Consider the following 14,942-nt stretch of genomic DNA (forward strand, 5'->3'; position numbering starts at 1 on the left):
AAATAAATTTAATTTTTTATAAACAAGAAAATATTTTAATTTAATAGTATTTATTAATTAAAATAAAAAAACTTTATAAAATAATTTAGAGTATCTCTTTAATAATTTTTTAGATGACATGGTAGGTCGGTTGTGTGGGAAATGACTTCTCATGTAACATGGTAGGTCGGTTGTGTGGGAACAGACCCACCATGTCATTATAAAAATATATTATTAAAGATACTCTAATTTTTTTTTAGATTATTGGAATTTTAAAATATATTAATTTATTTAAAAAATACATATATATGTATATAATTTATTTGGGTGTGGAATAAGTATTAAAAAAATATATACTTATTAATAATATATATATTATAATTTTTGAAATATTAATAAATTATTAATAATTAAAAAAATTAATTTAATTTTTATAAATAAGAAAATATTTTAATTTAATAGTATTTATAATGTAAAATAAAAAAACTTTATAAAATAATTTAGAGTATCTCTTTAATAATTTTTTAGATGACATGATAGGTCGGTTGTGTGGGAAATGACTTCTCATGTGACATGGTAGGTCAGTTATGTGGGAAATGACTTCTCATGTGACATGGCAGGTCGGTTGTGTGGGAACAGACTTATCATATAAGCATCATGGAATAAATTAAAATTTTAATTAAATTATACATTTAAAAATTTAAAAATTAAATTGAATAAATACATATTTATAAATATTAGAAAAAATTAAATTAAATAAGTTGGAGATTTATAATTTTAAAATAAAATATCAATATATTAAAATTATATATTTTTTAATTTTAACATCATAGGTCGGTTCTAGAACAGATTTATCTTGTTGCATCATAGGTCGGTTGCTAATGGACTGACTTACCATGTTAAAATTAGGGAACATGTTTCATAAAAGCCTAAATAAATTTGAAGTACCCGCGCACAATTATCTTCTTCACTGTACACCTCGCGTGAGAGTCTTCTTCTTCATTCCGCCAGCGACCCAAACGACAGCAGCTCTCCCTCCTCAACTCCGATCACGACAGCGACATCCTCCTTCCATCGTTCACCAGCGGTCTCTGGTCAGGTAAGTCGTTTAACACAAGTCTATTTAATATATATATATATATATCGGGGTCGATCTCTGGGTGTTGATGAAGAACAGATTGTCCAGATGAGGCCTTCCCTCACATCAAGATCGTCTTCCAATATTCCTGATGAGAAACCATGAACTTAAAAATAATATGTAGTAATAAAATTATATTTATTTATAAAAAATGAAAAAACAATTATGATGCGAAAGAGAAGGAAAAGTAGTAAAGAAGTAGTTGTGCAAAGTTGTCAATTCAGTATGTACGCAATGTTGACTATTCTTTCTGCTAATGGCTCAGCATCTATGATAGACATTTGTGCTGACTATGACAAAGTCAGAGGGTTTCTGGCAAGGTCCCTACTCCCTTTCTTGACTCAAGAAATCAATGAGAAAAATGATTTTTTTTAAAATTTTTAATTTGTATTTATGTTTATTTAATCACAATAATATTAATTTTGTTTTCTTGCAGGGTCTGTTTAAGATTCTATCTCTGACTTGGACAGTTGAGCTTGATGAAGATCATAGATCTGAAAATTTTGGTATAGGAACATTGTTGAATGTTTTATTGGCTGATTCAGAAATTGGCAAGGCTTTTGGTGGAGTTGAACAGATACTAGTAGCTGCTACACCTATTAAGGTGACATTTTTTCAAATGACTTCTGTTTTTGCTTTCAAAAATTTAAAAATAAAAAAAAGTTGGAAGTTTTCACAATAGTTGCTGAACTTATAACGAAACCATATACAATATATATATATAGATAGGAGAAATATTGGCAGAATTAATTGATAGTGATACACCCCCTTTAACTTCACATCATCAAGATCTTATGTTGAAAAATAATCAGTGTGATAAAGGGTAAGGCATTATTATTAGAGCAACGTCAGATTACAATAGTAAATTGAATGCTTTATATTTAGATTAACATAGGGCCCATATATGAGAAAACAAAACAAAATATTGAGACTAATTTAAAATCACTTAAAGCACTATTATCGAAAATTGTAAATTTAACTAAACTGATGGTAGTTTCAAAGCTATATATCATAAAGGAGATCCCTTCTGTAACAAAAGTTACTTTTTTCAATAGAAAAGATTTTATAGAATTCAGAGTAGAACTTTTGGTTTGGATAATATGGAAATAACAAAACAAGATGACAAAACCAACTTTGAAATTGCTCAAAGAAGAATCACTTTGAAATTGCTGGTTTGTCTTTGATGATATATAGTTAGAAGCTTATGAGCTCATATAGATATAGCAATCAATTAGACTTCATCTTTTTGTTTTCATTCTTCTCTGTTTTACTCTCACTACTTTAAAGATGGTATCAATGTAGACAATAATACCATATTCTTTCCTCTAGGACCATTTCTTAATCACTTTCTAATAGTACAGAATGGGAATTGAAAATAACTACATAATCTCTTAGTTCTACATGTATAAACTTTGTCGTTAATCAATGTAGATAAACTACCATATTATCACTTCTGATAAAATCCTTCAGAGGCCTTGTTTTACAAATCATAGTGTAAAATAGAGGAAAATGAATGAAATGAGATGTTTTATTATTGATTGATGAAGAATATTACAAAGAGATGTATATATTGCTACAACATGTAACAAATAGTAATCAAAAGTAATAAAACTAACTAATTGAAAGCTAAGACTAACAACTAGCTGAAGTCACTTGGATTTTAAAGGAATTGTAGATCACCCAAAGTAGAGTTCCTAAGATGTGGGATGACAATCTTAGCTTTCTTTTTATATATAATAGATTATATATATATACAGTCTGACGATACTAAACTAATGTATCATTAATCGTAATGTTCCTGCAGGCTCTAGTTAATTATTTTTCTTGATTATTGTTAATTGCAAGAGGTACGTATGTTTTTGTATTAGAGGAGTTTGAATATCTTAAATATTCATCTATAGTGAAGTAGGTTCTGAGATTAAAATTGTGTGTTGCGGTGATAATGGAAGGTTGAGAACTTGTGTGTTTTAGTGAAGTAGGTTATGGGAAATTTATTTGTGTGCTGTGGAGATATAAGGAAGAAACTTATTGTGTGTTGTTTGAATTGTTTGATTCTTTTTTGACAGATGGTTAGGTCACTATTATAAGGAAAATGTTGCTCGAATTCATCTAGAATTATGGTTTGTTTTCTTATATTTAAATTATGTTGTGCTTGCATTGTTCTTCTTTGATTGGTATTGGGAAGCTCTGTCAAAATTTAAGTTAAAAAGATAGTATATTAATAGGAATATGACAACGCTAAAAATTTGTTATGGGAATTTTCTACATGCAGGAGGATTTTAGTCGAATTTTAGGGAAACCTCTGTCGAATTTTTTTCTAGGAAATGGACAAGAGTTTGATAACAAAGGACATGCTTTCAAAAGAGTATGAAGAGGGAGTTGACAACTTTATTTTCCTCGTCAACCATTACAATTAGTACAATGTGGATTCTATGTTATGAGGATGATGAAAGACTTCGTGACAAAGGAGTTTTCAATGCGATGGCTAACTAGTAACGTAAGTGAAAATATTCATTATTAAAGTTCTAGCTTTAACTCAAGATTAAGTATATTAATTCAACTCATGCAATGAATTATTTTTAGTGTGGCGGGAAGAACTCTTACACAAAGGATGAGATCAACGAAGTGCGTGAAGAATGGGCACAATGCGTCATGAATTTGATTAGTACTACATAGGTCCAGTCACTTTTGTTAACTTAGACTTTTAAGGAGATACACTTACAATGTTAACTTAGACTTTCTTGAAGATATACATACTTTTGTTGTCTAACTATAGTTTACAATGCTTATATGAGTAATTTTGTAATTAACTTCAGACTCGTTATTTTGGATACTTAGTTCAAATTCTAGTATTTTATATTACTATGATATCTATTTTGTTTTGTTCGGTTTGTTTGTATAAAAAGCAAGATTTGTTTTGGGTATAATACACTTTTTAATAAAAAAAACACCATTGGATGTCTACACCATAAGTCGGTTGGGAACCAACTTATCATGTTTTACACCAGAGGTCGGTGTGCCACACTGACCTACCATGATTTTCACCAAAGGTCGGTTTCTGACCGACCTACCATGTCTTACACCAGAGGTCGGTATATAACCGACCTACCATGTCTTACACCAGAGGTCGGTGTGCAACCGACCTACCATGTCTTACACCATAGGTCGGTTTGGCGCCAACTGACCTACCGTGTTTTTACATCATAAGTCACTGCATGGGAAGTCAGTTCCTAACCGACTTATGAACTTTCAGAAGTCGGTTTTTAACCGACTTATCATGTAATTTTTGTAGTAGTGTGAATTAAGAAGGTTTGCAAAAAAGCACAACATTAAAAAGAAAATACAAAATTTGAACAAAATTTTAGAATTTTATTTTTAAAAAGTAAAAAAAAAAAACTAGCACTTGTTTGGTTACAATGAAAACATCATTCCTACATTATTGATAATAAGGTCGTAGATGTTCACCATTCCAAGCCCGCAGAACCAACTCCCTATTTAACCTCGCCAGTTTATATACTCCAGGTCGAATGATAGACTCGATCTGGTAAGGCCCTTCCCAATTAGGTCAAAGTACCCCAGCAGATGGGTCTCATGTAGCTAAAAATACGCAAGTTAGCAGCAGGTCCCAATCCGAATTTTCTATCTCGAACCCTCTTGTTAAATATCTATTAGCTCATTGCTGGTATGCATCATTTTTCAATTGGGCTTCATCTCGTCTTTCTTCAATGAGGTCTTGACTTTATTTGAGTTGAGATTGGTTTGAGGTCTGATTGTACGCATGGCGCCGTATTGTAGGGATTTCAACCTCAATAGGCAACATGGCCTCGCATCCATAAGCTAGGGAGAAGGGAGTATAAGCCCATAAGACTTGGGGCAACTCCTTGGGCCATTTCCCCTTTGCCTCTTCTAACCTTCTCTTTATGGAGCTTTTTAAGGTTTTGTTGACTGCTTCGACCTGGCCGTTTCACTGGGGATGTGTGACAGTCAGAATCTTGTGATCCGTAGGGGGAAAACCGGGTAAAAGCAGTGTAATTCCACACCGCCCGGGGAAGGTCAAGTGTGATGATTCTAAGACTAAGTAGGTATGGGACTACATAGTTGAAGAGGGATTAAATGGATTGATGGGTACTACCTATGCCAACAAGATGCATCTTCTTTTCGGCCCATCACTTGAGAACTCCAAAGTTAAGCGTGCTTGACTTGAAGTAGTCTCATGATAGGTGACCTCCTGGGAAGTTTTCCTAGAAAGCATGCGAGTGAGGAAAAAACATGTTGGAAAGACTCATGTTGGTTTGTAGGGCCAGTCATCATTCCAGAAAGCAGCCATATTGACGTGGGGCGTTATAAATGGTATCAGAGCCTTGACCCGGCCGGAAGGGCCGATGGGGACGTCGGACCCCTAAGGGAGGGTGATTGTGATAGTCAGAATCTGGTGATCCGCAGGGGGAAATACCAGGTAAAAGTTGTGCAAGCCCACATCGCCTGGGGAAGGTCAACTGTGATGATTCTAAGACTGTGTAGGTATGGGACTACACAGTTGAAGCAGGCTTAAATGGATTGATGGGTACGACCTATGCCAACAAGATGCATCTTCTTTTCAGTAGCTCATTGATAACTCTACAAAATAGAGTTATTTTACCACATTTTTTATGCTAATTGTTGCTTAGTCTTTGAATTTTTAAGTAACTTGTTAAGTTTTTAAGTAATTTTGAATTTATTAGTCTTATTGTAATTTTATAGATTTTTGTGTAATTTTATAGATATTTTATTATAATATGTTGTATTTTAATTATTTGTATTATTGTTATTAAGTTAGAAGTAGAAAGATGCACTTTTGAGGTTAATTGTTTAAGTAAATTAAGTTGTAATTAATATTTTTCAAAGAATTAATATGATTTATTTTATAATTGAAAATATTTAATTATGATTTAATTTATGCTTATTTTGTAGATAATTTTTTTGCATTTTTTGCTCTTGAAAATAAAGAAAAATGAAGGAAAATGTGGCATTTTCTAGGAAAAGAAAGGAGAAAAAAAATGGCAATACTAGAGTAGAGTTCTGGTGGGCCAGGTGGTCAGTTTTATGTTTGAGATTACTTTCTCAGAGAGTATCAAAAAGGAAAGACAATTAAGTGAACCACAGATAGGAAAGATTGAGTGGAAAGTCTTAGCTGGATTAGCTAAGGATTAAAAAGTGTTAGGTATGAGTTTATTGTGGTTTAAGGATCGGATTTGGAACCCGATGGACACTAAGATTAATTAGGAGATTCTGGATGAATCTCGTGCTATTCTTTTATTCCCTTCATTCATGCATCATGGAAATGTAACAGGATATGAAAGCTTTATATTGATGGCCTGGGATGGAGAGGGATGTAATTGAATGCGTGGTAAAGTTCTTAACCTGTTAGCAGGTCAAGACAAAGCATCAGAAATCAGTGGGGCCATTGTAGCCTTTGAGTATTTTATAGTGGAAATAAGGAAACACCGCGATGGGTTTCGCGGTGGCGCTGCCTAGGTTAATGGGCTAGTTTGAGTAGCATTGGGTCATTATGACCAGTATTTAAAGTGAACCACTTCTATCAGTAAGAGTAAATAATACAGTTGATAAATATTCAAATCTCTATGTGAAAGATGTAGTGCGCCTTCATGAAATTCGAGGTCTGTCTTATCAGATGAAGACTCTATTGTTACTTCCAGGTCATGGAAGGGTTAAGAAAGGCATTGAGTATATAGATGAAATTCAGTACAATTCATTATTCTCAGACTGATGGTAAATTAGAGAGAGAAAGAGAGTTATCCAGTTATTGGAAAGGTACCTTATGAGGTAAGGTATGTTTGAGAATGTTTATGATCCGTTCATTGGAATGAAATGGGTGAGGTGTTATATCTGGATAGTGAGGTGGTTCAGGGGATCATTGAGATTATTAGAGGTTAGAGCTTGGATGCTCACTTCTCAGAGTAAATGGAAAAGTTTTACTAAATTGAAAAGTAGGAACATAGAGTTCCAAGTAGAAGATTGTATCTTCCTTAAAGTATCACCATGGATAGGGGTGAGGAGTTAAGGGCAAGTTGAGCCCTTGAGTAGTATAACAGTTTGAGTCCTGGATAGGACCGGTTATGTTGACTTTGGTTTGACCTTATCTTTGGCACTGTCGGTTGTGAACAGTGTATTTTGTATTTCCATGATGAGGACATGGGTCAAAGGAAACTCACGAGTTGAGTTATGAGAATCTGGAGATTGAGGCTAAGGTATCCTGTAAAGAGTAGCCAGTCCAGATATGAAACAGAAAGAATAGGTTCTGAGGAACAAGAGTGTACCTTGAATTAAGGTAATGTTACAGAAACAGTGAGGTTGAGGGAACGACCTGGGAAACTGGAATCAGTTGTGCGGAATTTATATTTCGGGCTGTTCAGATTAATTTCGAGGACGAAATTTCTGTAAGGAGGGATAGTTGTAATGCCCCAAATTTCCTAATAAGGTTTAGGACCTTGATTAAGAGGCCGGGAGGGCCATAATTGATTTATTATGTGATTAAATGATAATATGCATGTTTAGGTGTATTAAATATGCATGTGAACTCATTTAAGAGTAATTGGGAGATTTTCATATTTTGGCCATTTTGGGCATATTTGGCATAAATGTGATATGTGTGTGTGGTGCTTTATTATTATTTGGTTATGCCAGGGTTACCCAGCACGAGACGATCCTAGGAGGTAAGCTAGTGGGAAAGTCACAACGGGGTTTATTCTTGACTCGGAGTGAGTCAAGGGGTATTTAGAGCATTACCAGGTTATTGGGTAATGGGAATCAATATTTGGTGATAAATTGAGAGTTAGTAAGATTAGGGGGAAATTCTGGAGGTTTTGACAATTTTGCCCCCAGGAGTGTTTTCAGGACCCTGAGCGTTAGGATTTGTTTGAGTCTACTTAAGCTTGAAGTAACCTTTTAAAGAAATAAAGAGAACGTTCTATACGTTCTCTCTCCCTCAAAGTTCCATTTTCGTCTCCCGATCGCATTTTCGAAGGAAACTTGAGTTCTAGGACTCGGATTCAAGCGAGGATCGAGGCATAGCGATCCTAGGGAAGATTAGAAACTTATTAGCAGGAGGATTTAGTTGGGAAACAACTCAATCGGAGGTAATTCAAGTTTTAAGTTCTAAGTTTTTAAATTTTGTAAGCTTGAATTGGACTTTGTGCTTTGATGAGTTTTGTTAGATTTGACGCTTGGGTTTTATGGGTTTTGGATCATGGGGATGTTTGGGAACTTTGATTTTTGTGTTTGGAGATGTTTGGATATGTTTTTGAAAGGTTTTTAGATGAAGAAATGGAGTTTTTTTGGCTGGGTTCGAGATTGAGCCGCGACTCTGTTCTTGGGCGCTGCGGCTCAAGCTTGAAGAAGTTGGTGGTTTGAGGCTGATGGGCTATTTGAGCTGCGGCTCTATTGGGTAGAGCTGCGGCTCTAATTGCTGTCAAAGAAGAGTTTTTGGGTCTGACTTGAGTGGGGCTGCGACTCTAATGGTTGGGGCCGCGGCTTAAAAAAGGAAAAATGACCAAAGTGGGTTTTTAGTCATGGGAACTCAAACCTTAGGCCTCGGGATCATTCCTAATACCCGGTTTAGTGGGATGCGATGTCTCGGAGGCTAGGTCTTGGTTCCGGGATTGGTTTTAGAACTTGAACTCATTGGATCACTGTTTATGGTTGTGACTAGGTTATCACTAGAGGCTTGGAGTAAGGATCGTGCTTGTGGCTTGTTTATTGGTAACATGTGCTTGGACCAAAGGTAAGAAAACTGCACCCTATATATATGACATGCATGGTAATTCTTGATGCATGTTGGATGTTTAAATGTGACATGCATGGTTATTGTTGAGGCATGTCAAGTGATTAAATGTGATGCACGAGAAACATGTGAATAGGGCATGCCATGATTATTGAATATGAGATTGTCCAAATCAAAAATCATCCCCATGATCAAAGTTACCCAAATCAAAAACCTACCCAAACTTCTCCAAATCAAAAATCAAAGTTCCCAAACATCCCCATGATCCAAAACCAACAAAACCCAAGTCTCAAATCATCCAAAAACTTATCAGAATACAAAATCCAATTCAAGCTTAAAAACTTTAAAAACTTAGAACTTAAAACTCGAATTACCTCCGATTGAGTTGTTCCCAACTAAATCCTCCGGCTAATAAGCTTCTAATCTTCCCTAGGATCACTATGCCTCGATCCTCACTTGAATCCGAGTCCTAAAACTCAAGTTTCCTTCGAAAATGCGATCAGGAGACGAAAATGGAACTTTGAGGGAGAGAGAACCTACTGAACGTTCTTTTTATTTCTTAATAGGTTACTATTAACCGAGATTTTCGGCAACTCTATCGATAAGTGATGTTTACTGATGACAATAATGAAAGCAGAAAATCAACACGGGATTTTTACGTGGTTGGGGCGTTAACTAGCCTTAGTCCACGAGTCTATGTTATTAGAACTTGAAGAAGCTTTTACAATGGAGTTTTCTCTTTATATTTTGACAGAGTTCCTCCCTTTTTTTGTGAAAAGAGACCCTGTTTACAGTGCTCTGTAGCTTATATTTATAAGCTGATGGGAATATCGGGTCTGGGCCGGGTCCGATTCGGGTCCATCGAAGAAATGGGTACAAGGGGCCTTTCTAGTGGAGGCCCAATACAAAAAGGTACAAAATACACAAATCCAAAACCAGCTAAGGCCCAACAAGTTGACCTTAGAGCTACATCTCGCCCAACAAAACGGCGCTTTTGGCCTGGCCACTTCGAGTCACGAGGCAGATTCAGGAGACAAGACTAGTCAGAGTACTGGGCTGCGCAGACCTGACACATTGGCGTGCAATCCCGAGATGACCTTTTCTGCAGGTGAAAAGTGGGGGACAATGCCCACGTGGAGCGAGGCGGTGTCAGGTTCCTGGACGCCTGGCCCCTTCAACAAGGGGTGAGATGATCCGGGTCCATTTACCTTTGTCCCGCTTCGTTTACCATCGGCCCAGACCGCGTTAGTGGTCCGGGATAGGGACCCGTAGGCCGCAGTGGTTGGAATGCTCTGCACGCCGCCCGGACTATCCTCGCTGAGGACGAACCCGAAGGGACATCCCAGACCCCTCCAATGGGACCAGTCTTTGAGTCCCCGATCCATACCCTTCCCCTCGGGCACTCTCCATACCAGGAGACCTTGGGCCGGGCCCACGTGCTAAGCTGGCCCCTTGACAGTGGGCCAAGACGAAGGCCCCGAGCCCATGCAGGAAATGGGGATAACAGTTACTTTAAGCTTAAGTAGCCTCAAACAAATCCTAACGCTCGGGGTCCCAAAAACGTCATCGGGGGAAAAATAGTCAAAACCTCCAGAATTTCCCCCTGATCTTACTAACTCCCAATTTATCATCAAATACTTATTCCCATTACCCAATAACCCGGTAATGCTCTAAATACCCTTTGACTCACTCTGAGTCAAGAATAACTCCTGCTGTGACTTTCCCACTAACTTACCTCCTAGGATCGTCTATTGCTGAGTAACCCTAGCATAACCAAATAATAATAAAGCACCACACACATATCACATATATGCCAAATATGCACAAAATGCCCAAAATATAAAAATCATCCAATTAATCAGAAATGGGTTCACATGCATATTTAATACATCTAAACATGAATATTATCATTAAATAGCATAATAAATCAATTACGGCCCTCCCGCCCTCCTAATCAAGTTCCTAAACCTTATTAGGAAATTTGGGGCATTACACCGAGCCTCGTTGAAAACCTAGTCACAACATATTCATAATAGCCATCCATCAAGTTCTAACCCAAAAAATAACTTCGAAATATAATTCTAGCCCTTGGGACCTTGGATTCTACCAAACCGGGTGGTAAAATCCTTCCAGAGCCATAATGTACGCCCTGATTTTCCCACGGGCTGGTTAGCGAGATGAGCTGCGGCCTAATCATTGTTATCTCGTGGACATCCCAATACCGGAGCTGCCATCATAAGATCGTACCTCCTTAGCTCGAGGTAACCCCAGGGTTCACCAAGATCGCCTGAGAACTGAGTCCGGACTCTGAAGGCCGAAGGTCGAGTTAAGTATCTAGCTCGTGGTACGAGCTAGAGTTGGGGGCTATGACCCTTTGTAAAGTCAACACACGCAAGGTAAACGTGCATATATCAGACATCACGTGTCTGATATGCCCCTGACTTCTCGGACACGCAGCAGGAACGTGCGTATTCGGACACCCACGACTGGGTTGGGCCGTGCGGCCCATTATCTCCTTACCTACTGATTTGACCACACTTATGTGTCAGGTTTAGGAATTAATCATGAATGTCACAGAGTTGATACGATAGGTAAGAAGGTCACGGGATGACCTTCTTACCAACTCCCAGGTGCCTTCTCCTATAAATATGGAGACCCTGGGAGTAAATAGAGGTTGGATTCTCTCTTGTAAGAAATACCCTGTAATCAAATATCCAGTATATAGCAATAATACTGACTAGTGGAGTAGAAGGATTTTAACCTTTGAACCACTTAAAAAACATGTCTTGAGTCACCTTTTCATTTCTAAGATCATATATCTGTTTCGGTTCAACATTAGCACTAATCCCTTTCTCTTCTTTTCTTAATTACCTGTTGGCGAAGAACCGCGTCAACACATAACATTTGGGTTCTCGAGCTAAAATCCTTCAAACAACCAATATTTTGAATTTGAGTCGCGGCCCAGTCCCTTGAGGGCCGCGGCGCGGTCAAGTCAGAGGCAAAATGCCTCTCTGTTGAGGGACACGAGCTGTGGCGCTCCAAACCTTGGGCCTGGGCAAACAGAGGCTTCCAGCCTCTTCGACACACACAGGTCGCGACGCCTGAAGAACAGGGTCGTAGCTCAAGCCTCCAAACCCAGAAAAACACCATTTTTCCTGTGTTTTCCTCGAGCCTAAACCTCAATTTCATACTCCAAACACCAATTTAACCCATAATCAAGCCTAGAATTTCCTTCCACACAACCTAGACTCCATAACAAATCTCATAAACAATTTATACACTAAACCTTCAGTTTTCCTAAAGCTTCAGCCTCAAATCCACAAGGGAGAGAAAGCAGAGAGAAACTCTCTGTTTTTGCTTCTTTTCCTTCTCCTTAATTCCAGTGACTTCTCTAGAATACATAGCCTGCTCTAAACCATGTATATCCTTACCAAAAGACCAAATTGCCCCTTAAGTCAATCTAAGTTCTCAAGTGCCACTAAGGTCAACTTCGTCATTTTTCATATCCCGCTAATCCTCGAGTGTTCCTATAAATCCCCGTCTAATCTCGACATGTACAAATCATTGCTAAATTACTACCCGTTACTCAATTGTTCCGGAGCACATATTACGTTCCCAAAATACCCCCAGGCTCCTCCCGAGCTGGGTATTCGACCCCTTTGTGACTTTCTAGCTAAACTGCTCCCTAGGATTGTCTTAGATCGTGCATCACAAATATATCACCACTCACTCGTGGTATCAATCAGAATATACACAAATATTGCATTTATGCCCTTAACAAGCTAAAATTACAAATATGCCCTTAATAGCCAAATGGGGCCCACATGCATATTTAATTCACCTAAACATACATTTCTAATCACATAATCATCAAATTCATTTATTAACATAATTAAATCAGTCATTTCCCTCCAGGCACGCTAATCAAGGCCCTAACCCTTATTTGCAAATTTGGGACGCTGCAAATTCTGACCATGTCCGAGTGCGACCATGCAAACACATCATGGTTTTCTCTCAAGAAGAAAATTAATTGCTATCTTGCCTTCTTAGAAAGGTTCTTGTCCATTTTTACCACCTTCGTGGCATCCTTTTCATCGAGCTCTACTTCCTCGAGCTCTTCCAATGGTTCCAGATCGTCCATTTCTTCTACTCTAGGGTCGATCTCCTCTTCTATCTTGAAGACGGATCCATCCATCTCCTGAATAACTACAAGTGTCTGGGCACTTGTTTGATTTTTTCCTCTCATGGAAATGTTGTAGTATTCCCTTCCTGCGAGTTGGTCTTCCTTCAACGTCCCGATGCCACTAGAAGTCGAGAACTTGATGGCCAAATGCCTGACAGACAATACTGCCCTCAGCCCAATCAGGGCGGGTCTCCTGAGCAGTATGTTTTAGGCCAACAGGGTATCCACCACCACGAACTCCATCATCTTGGTTACCAAGACTGAATAGTCTCCCAAGGTCACGTGGAATTCAATGGATCCTGTATAGAGGTTTAATACAGAAGGTACGCCGTGTCCTGATTGATAACGGGAGCTCGGTGACCTTTACAAGTCCACTCTAGAAAAGATGGGACTCACGCATCACAATTTGAAAGCATGTGCAATGACGTTGTACATATTTTCAGGAGAAAGCATTGCTTATACGGGATACATTGAACTCCACGTGACCTTGGGAGACTATCCAGTCTTGGTAAAAACATGGGGAATCACTGAAAATTTACCTTACGAGGTTTAATATAGAAATGGGGCTCATTGAACTCTCTACTCCCGGGTAGCCTCTCTTTCATTCCCCCGTCCAGGTCTGGCCTGTCAGTTTCCATCCCGACTGCCACTGCGAGAGGACCTCCATGGTGCAGCTCATGGGACCTCTCGGACTGTTGAGGGGTGACTTATTAGAGATGGTGGATGTCTTATGGGTGACAGTGGCTACCTCCCATTGTTGGGCCTAGATGGCCCAGAGCTGGTGTAACGCCCTGGGTAGCCAAGACCGCTACACTGTGTATTTATAAAGGTGCAGGACTTGCTAATCAAGTCATTTAGTTAAAAACGTGTCATTGACACCATTAACGAGCTAGGGTTAAAAGGGTTTGGTCTCAAAAGATACATTTCATATAATTAAACATTTTACACACAGGATCCCAAAAGAACAGCATTTAAAAGTCAGTTCACAAAATTTCCAGAGTAAAAAACAACCACTAGCCACTCTAAGGGCAAAACCAACGTTTATGGTTCTCTTGTTCCTATCTCCCCTCAACCGTGGCGGTCGAGCAGCTGATCATGTACATTCTGCTCTCAGAGCTCTCCGATTCAGGGCTGATCAAGTTTACCCTTGCCTTTACTTGCACCACGTAGCACCCGTGAGCCTAGGCCCAGCAAAAAAACAAAACAACAATTAAATAATTCTTAAAGCATGTTCATATACTTAGCATACCATATTGATCACATAGTCCACATACATAACCAGAGAATCAACAAACCAACACTCAGCTATTTGTCATAACAAATTCATCAAATAAAATGATAATTAGGGTCGACGCCCTTATTAGGTCGCACCCTCTATTTAATCCCACTGATTTCGGTCCGCTTAAACCAAGCTCTGTGAATAATAAGCTGTCCTCAGCTACCAGTGGCTGAGTCGCACCCTGTGCGCCAATGTAAACTCCAGCACTCATAGGCCGTTTGTCTACTATTCACATGGCATAATACCACCCTTTATAAAGCATACAAGACATGTGTAATGCCCCGAAATCCCTAATGCGGTTTAATGTCTGGATTAGTAGGCCGGGAGGGCCATAATTGTTTAATTATGTCATTAAATGATAATATGCATGTTTATGTGAATTATATTATAATATGATGTTAAATGCATGCATGTGGGTCCACATTTGATTATTTGGGTATTTTGGTAATTTGGCCCGTTGAGGACATATTTGTGTATTTTGGTGCATAATGTGACTTATGGATGAGATCCAATTATTATGGGGATATATTCGAGCTATTCGGCATGAGACGGTCCTATATTGTAAATTAGCAATTTTGTCATA

General features: G+C 38.2%; 1 long non-coding RNA gene across 2 annotated transcripts; it reads left to right on the forward strand.

Annotated features, from left to right (window-relative positions):
• Window positions 1-897: 897 nt before the first annotated feature.
• Window positions 898-3,999, forward strand: LOC133834126 (uncharacterized). 2 transcript variants are annotated; one of them, XR_009893313.1, is made up of 4 exons: window positions 898-1,078; window positions 1,554-1,721; window positions 3,184-3,614; window positions 3,701-3,999. It is a non-coding gene; the product is annotated as an uncharacterized LOC133834126 (long non-coding RNA). The 2 variants fall into 2 exon arrangements; XR_009893314.1 differs by having other exon boundaries at window positions 902-1,078; window positions 3,390-3,614.
• Window positions 4,000-14,942: the final 10,943 nt, after the last annotated feature.

This window comes from Humulus lupulus, chromosome 5 (assembly GCF_963169125.1).
Source record: "Humulus lupulus chromosome 5, drHumLupu1.1, whole genome shotgun sequence".
In the NCBI taxonomy this organism is placed as follows: domain Eukaryota; kingdom Viridiplantae; phylum Streptophyta; class Magnoliopsida; order Rosales; family Cannabaceae; genus Humulus; species Humulus lupulus.